The sequence below is a fragment of the Alosa pseudoharengus genome, unplaced genomic scaffold (assembly GCF_046254945.1).
Source record: "Alosa pseudoharengus isolate Yale_2024_CS ecotype anadromous, Long Island Sound unplaced genomic scaffold, YU_APseudo_1.1 YU_APseudo_1.1_scf_11, whole genome shotgun sequence".
In the NCBI taxonomy this organism is placed as follows: domain Eukaryota; kingdom Metazoa; phylum Chordata; class Actinopteri; order Clupeiformes; family Clupeidae; genus Alosa; species Alosa pseudoharengus.
The window spans coordinates 20,308,950-20,316,461 of NW_027468576.1; positions in this window are offsets into that span (position 1 = coordinate 20,308,950).

Consider the following 7,512-nt stretch of genomic DNA (forward strand, 5'->3'; position numbering starts at 1 on the left):
GTATAGGGCTATGCAAACGAAACATTTTTTGTGTTGTTATTTCTATCTTCCACTCCATTTGTTGTTTTTCCATTTGCTTTGGAGCAATAGGCTACCAACCACCCAGTGGAGATGAAAAACATAGAGCCCTGAGGTATGTCCAAATGTACCAACACATATCAACTAAATATGCAGGCCATGACAGATATATGCAAGTGAATGAAAGGTGCCTTTCCTCTATTGTGCCAAATCATTCTGAACACAAAGTAACCATAACACGTTTCCACCAAAGCATGGTTTGTCACAGAATGATTCCAAAAAGTGCTTAACAGGATTTTCTTGCCAAACTACGAGGAAAATGAGTAAATGCCCAGAGCAGACTAAGAGCTTGTAAACCCCCAAATCAGTCAACAGGCTTTTAACAGAAACCCTATAAAAGGATGCATTACTGACACAACACTCACTTTTGCTAGCTTCACCAAACCGGCTACATACTTATAACTCATGGTTATGGTTGCCTTTTGCTCTTATGTTTTTGTTTTCGTTTTCATTTCCTGTATGGGATCCGCACCCGAGTTTGGTTGATTATCAACATTAACAGAACCAACGGTCCAAATGAAGTCGGGTCTGGACCAACCCTTTATTGTGTTCCTATAGTACAGTCTTATACGATTTCTATAGTTCTTTTTCATTAGGACACGAACATAAATATGATGATAAAGAAAAAGGTAAAACGAGATTACCTCATGCACAACCCTAACATAAATCGGAAGATTTCACATCATGTGGCATCAAGTTCACTTGGTATCTAATGTGAAATGTGTTTTTCACTCTAGGCACTGCTGATAGGCCATGCTTCTTGAACTGTAGAGGTGCAGGAACTTAAAAGGGAACCCAAAAATGTCCTCCAAAATAAATTTCCTTTAAAGCTATGAAAGGCGCTTTGGTAACTGCCTGATTCACATCCATGCTTTCATTCACAGCAGTATTTAGAAATGTATCCCCCCCTGTCTTTCCCTAATTGCACGTGATTCATCAATTAGCATGATTACTACTGCATGCCCCACCCAATAGCTAAAATTTACATCTGAATCTGCTCATGTTTAACTTCAATAGAAGGCTTAGCTCCTGCTGTGTGAATGCAGGTAAATTTAAGCGAAGGTAGTGCAATGAAGCAATATTTTTAGCATTGCCTCTTTGGAGAAACACCATAGTGAGTGGGGTGGGGGCTGATTGGGTCTCACTAAAAATAACTTGTTAAGTGTCTTGCCTTCTTTTCTCAAAGTATTTTAGAACAACTTCACAGACGTGGTTTTATGTGATATGTTTTGCATGTATTGTGGCTTTTCATGTTTTCTTTATTGCTGCCCATTGCACCTATAACTATGAATGGTTGAGGCATGTTCACTGATAAACTGGATGGACTTTTACAACTTTTACCTTTCTGTTTTATTTAGTAGGCCTATAGGCTACCATGCACTAACTAGACCTATTATTGCTGCAGCAAAGTGATGAAAACCTGTTTGTGCTTAACTGGAAGTAGTAAAATTACCTTTTTTGTGATCACTAAAGAGCAAGTGCTTTGAGAGATCAGAATGTAGACATCTCAGATTGGCATAATTAAGTGTGCTTGCAAAGCAGCACACTTATTGTTCTTCTTAAGTTTTCTTATTATTATTATTATTATTATTATTAATATTATTATTATTCCCGTCTCCCTTAAATTTTTTCTCCCTGTGCCTAGGCCCTTTGAGACACAGACACCGTTCCAACTTTAAAACGTCCGGGCAGTACCGGTGTAACTTGCTCGAGAAGATGACGTCAAGTGGGCGTGTCGTTCGTCCGCCATATTGTATTGAATAGAAAGCGAAACTAAATTTTCACAGGTCACAAATTTGGTCCGAACGCCACGAAACTTGACGTACATCATCATTGGACCAAGCCTCACAAAAGTTACTAGAAGGATTTTTGATTTTCGAAAGCGTTTGCCCGTCACAGCCAAACGAAATCGGCGGCGAAGCTCCGAAACAGGAAGTCGTCCATATCACAGGAACACTGTCACATATCGATACCAAATTTTGTATATGAACTGGGGACTCCAGTGTGAGGGTGCATAAGCTAAAAAAAAAAAGAAATATTCCAAAAGATTCCATCATTTGGCAAACCAACCACAGGTATTTGGTAACTCTCCCCATTCACCTTTACACCATTCACCTTCTATCACAACGCCTTCCAAGTATGCTCAATCAATGCCTCTGGGTATCCACAACATCTCCGGGCAACCTTGCCCAATCATGAAATCCTTGCTCTGCCATGGGATAGTATGGACTTACGAACTGAAATAGCAAGGAGAACGGTAGCTATATATAGCTTACATAATAGAGTTGTTTTCACATTGACGGTATTCAAATAAAAATTTTCATTATTGTTACATATCATGATGGGAGAGTATTATTAAAAATGTTACAAGTATGCAAATGCATATGTTTACGGGCATTTAGGTTTTACTGTGTTGTTTTGTTGTAAAGACATGCAAGGCATTCTGGGCCATGTAATAGACAAACAGTGGTCGGCAGCGTTAACTTGATTTCCATACGTATTAATATGAATAGGTGTTTCTGTAAACCTAGGGACAATAAACAGCTATCTCTGTTACAAAAACGAGCTGGTAATCGCTCATTGAAGAGGGAACTATGATAAAAAGAATTTTTTCCTCAAAGCATGGATTTGACGACAGTACAAGCAGGAAATACCTTGAAAAGACTCTCCGTTTATTTGATGTTGCCATAGCAACGCAGCCTTCAGAGCAAAGATTCTAGAAGAACTTCAGGGAGACACGTTTTGAGTTCGTGGCCAAGTACCTAAAATATCGGTTTCCATGTGTATGTGCTGGATGGCGTGCTTCATTTATGAAAGTAAGTGTTTTATAGAGTTACAGACATAATGAGTCATGTTGTAGTGGTCAACATAAATGTGCCCCTTCTGTTATTAGAATGCTAAGCGGAGATTTAAAATCATTCATTTCTTGTGTTGCTAGAAGCTAGCTAGCTATGTCAGGGAGGAGATGTTGCTGTAACGTTAACGTTATGAGATTTATGTTGCTTGATATGCTTGTACTCGTAACTTCGTCACTCGTAACTTTAGGACTCCTATTTTTTTTTACTAAGAGTAATTCAGGAAGCATTTTAGCCCTAAGTAGCGCCTGAGTCTGTGACAGCTTAAGCGAGGATTCCTAATAAGACCGATTCACAAACAATGTTTTGTGGTGGCATTTCACGTCGCGATGTTTTGAAATGCGTCTAACAATCACGAGGGAACAATTTTGCATTGTAGGCATAATAACTAAGGGATGCAGTAACACCACCAACAACAACCAAAACTAGTCTACTCATTGTTTACATGTACATTAAATGTAACGTTTCATTGTGAATCAAATTAAAATATTCTCCTCTTTGCAAACGTTGGCATAGGCATATGGTGACAGATTAATTTAATAATGCTGCTGTATGAATCACGGTAAGCACGAATGAAGTGGCCACTTCTTAATGGGACTCACTGTATGGAAGTAGGCTAAGTAAAATAGAGATGTTTAAAATAAGATAAAGTTAGGATATGCCCGCTTGACAACGGCAGAGATAACTGTGGCCTTTGGCCATAGCAACCATCCATTTAGAACGACTGGCCTTCATAGCAACCAAGGATCTTAGCTGTGATTCATGTAGCTACAGTATGCATGCAATGTGATGCAAAGTATAGAAAGGTGATGAAATATACAGAGACAGGTCAAGAAATATAGTGCAATGTAGACAGTAGTATACAGTTGATTTACAGAAGGTGGTTTAGAGTAATATGAATTAAATATAAATATGTGCAGTGTATTAGCAGTTATCTCATACAATAAGTAGAATAATGTATGTAGATGTAGCAGTAACATTATAATAGTAGAAATAATAATATAGATATATGCAGTGTATTAACAGAATACAATAAAACAGAATAAATATGGATATTCAATATGACAAATATATAACAGATATGTAGCCTACATAACATACAGCTATGTGCAGTGTGGAAACAGTGTCATTGTAGTGCAGAAACAACATTATAAGAGTAGTAAGAATAAGTCTATGTGCAGGATGAATAGTATAAAGATCAGTAGAATAACTATGTATAAATGTAATTACAGTAGGTCTATGTACATTTGTAAATAAATAGAAAACTATGGGTGAGAGGGATAAATTAATTTTATTTAATCGTAAAAGTAAATTGCATTCAATTATATTGCAATTAAAAATCTTTCCAGTAGGCTTTAATGTCACGCAAAAAGTACAACCAAAGCTGAGCTTGATCACCTAGAACGTCTAAAGAACCAGAACTTGATTGTTGTTTTTTGCTGGGTCCCAGGCCATGTTGGTCTGAGGGGAAATGAGAAAGCGGACAGTGCTGCTAAGCAAGCCCTCAATGAAGAAGTCACAGAATGTCAAATCCCTGCCCCAGACCTTAAACTTATACTGAACTCTTACATCTCAGATAAGTGGCAATCTGAATGGGATTAATGTACCAACAACAAGCAAGGAATGTGAATTTTGGCACATTTTCATGATCCACTGGGTCATTATGGGCCACACAAAATATGGTGTTGCTAAAATTACTCCTATTGTGGCTATTAGAGACATGCGTAAATGAGTATCCAGCTACATTCAATGAGTTAAATACATTCACACACACAAAAAAAACATCACTAATGTTGTGGACATTCCTTTATTCTGAGATACATCAATAGGCTCTCAAAACAATCCCAAACAGATATAAGGTCTTTATAGAGCAAATCCATATAGATTATTTGTCAAATAAACCAGTAAAACAGAATTAGGGGATGGAATATATAACATTCACACTCATAGCTCATATTTTTAAAACAAATCAGTGAAAAGTATCCTGACAAACAAGCAGCATTTTAATGCCTTAGTCATATTTTATAATTTCAAATTTTTCTCTAGGTTACCTAATAGCCCAGTTTGAGAGGTGCAAGACGCGTGACATTATTTATTTTTGCAGCCAATCACTGCTGTTGTTTTATTTGATTGATTTGATTTTAGTCATAGAAGCTAAATTCGAAGGCAGGCCACAGGTAAAAGCCAACGAACCGCATTCACCCCGCAAGGCAATAGTTGAATAGAGCTTTTGAGGTATTGCCACTGCTCCAACACTGAAAGGCACTGTTAGAATGCTTGGATCAAGCCAGGTTCAGCATAGCGTATGTCACTGTCTGCTCACGTTGGTGACCGGACCAGGGCAAGCACACTTTCGCAGTTCCCGCCGGAAATGCAGTCTAGTTCTTCATGCAACCTTTGTGTTGACCATACGGCTAAGCCCTGCACTCGCCCAGACTCGAACCTGCAACTCGCAGCATGCTAGAAATTGAGCTAAAAGCCCTTGCAGGCTGCTAGCTCTCTCACTAGGACGTATCTTAAGGCAACGGGAGCCAGGTTTACACAATGAACATACTGCACAGCTACGGACCAGCTACTATCATTACACTCACACTCCTATTGAACTTCCATTTTTGAAATCCTGTTTCATTGCTTCTAACGGAGAGGTCTGGCTAGTTGATACTGATGATACTGATGTGAAAAGAACTCCCAATGTAAATGCCAAGACCCCAAGGTAAGACTGGTTCCTTTTTACATTGCAAGAAATACATAACATCACAAGTTCTCTTGTCTCTCGCTTTTTGCCTTTCATATCACTGTAGTGCCTCTAAATGAGGTCTAGCAATGAGCTATGAGCTAGCTGTTTTAGTTTGACAGATATCATCAACATGAAGTTGAGTTACTCTTGTATTTCCATTTCAGTATATCTACGATAAAAAAGTCTTCAGCCGTGACACAGGGAAGAACTGCAGCGTAGGTCAGACCACTGTTCACATCTCTGAAGCTTACGTTTGGTGTACTTAAAGGGACACCAGGCAAGCCTGATGCTTTTTCTCTACGAAACTCCCCCTCGCTCGGTTTAAAGCTCTTTTCCTTTTCTTTGCATCTTCTGTCAAGGGTTTTTTCGCTGCTTCTTCGCCGGCTCTGCCATTATACACACATTTGCGACAATCGCTAGCGTTTCGTTAGCCTGCCTCTGTGCTGTGGATGCAGGATATAAACTGATCCTGCTTCGGTCGGCGGGTACGATACACTGAACTTGCAAGCGGGATATTCTTCCTACAGTACAGCAGTAGGGGCGGGCGAGAGAGTCTTCATTTGCCCTGTAATGAGTCATTTAACCATATACCGACTTACGAAGATGAGTAATTAACACGAAAACGTTGCCTGGTGTCCCTTTAAACAAGCATTTGACTCACATCAGTGTGGAGTTTTGTTTACAAATGTGGCGGCCAAAATGTTCAAATTCTCTGTCAGTCATGTTCATGCTACCTCAAGGCTCTGGGGTCCCAACTGTATGTCGGCGATGTGAATCTGTAGCTGCAGACAGATGTTTCAAATAACCCAGACAGTTGAGTAGGCCTACTCATTAAGCGAAGTTACACTTAACAGTGGCATATGCATAACATTCTATGCTTAGAATCCAGTAGTTGTGTGCATGCATACAAGTTCCAAACAAACCCTGACCAAATCTAGGCTACTAAGAGATTTCACTGAGTCCAGATGAGGCATTTCTGTTTTCTCACCTGTCTTATCATTCTTTAGCAGTTCATTTCTGACATTCTATTCAGAAGACTTGTTCTTGTCAAATAATAATAATTTTACATTTAATTTGTAATAAATAATTGTAATTGTATGCCAAAATAATTTGTCTACTTAGATTGCTTACTTATCCCTAGATCACAGATTACTTTATAATTACAGTAATCATGATTAGAAATTAAATGTTTTTAACTTCTTAGCCTTAACATGTTATACAATATCCAAATCCTGTTGTGAGCTTGGTTTAGCCTAGTTTATTTTTGTTTTCCATTTACGATAATGCTATTTTTCTCTTCTGCGGCTGCTCTCTCAACAGCAAGGACACAGTTCTTCTGCTGTATTACATGGTGTATTCCGGTGTATTCCTCCATGAGAAACTATAGGGAAAAGGAATCTAGTCCTGCCTTTATAGGCTGCCTGCCCCTTTAAGTAGTTTGGAGCTGAGGTCCACATGTGTGTCTCAGGGAAGAAACACAGCCCCACCACTGCACTGTGTGTGTGTGTGTGTGTGTGTGTGTGTGTGTGTGTGTGTGTGCACGCGTGTGCGTGTGTGTATGTGCGCGCGCGTTTGTGTGTGTGTGTGTGCACTCGCGCGCGTCTGTGTGTGTGCTTGCCTGTGAGTGAGGATTTGTGTGTGTGCTAGTGTGCCTGTGTGTGAGCATGTGTGCGTGTGACTAAAGAAGTGTGTGTGTGCTTGCCTGTGAGTGAAGATGTGTGTGTGCTTGTGTGCCTGTGTGTGTGTGCTTGTGTGCCTGTGTGTGTGCACGCTCGTGTGGCTGTGTGTGTGTGTGTGCTTGTGTTGAAGCTGTGTGTGTGTGTGTGTGTGTGTGTGTGTGCT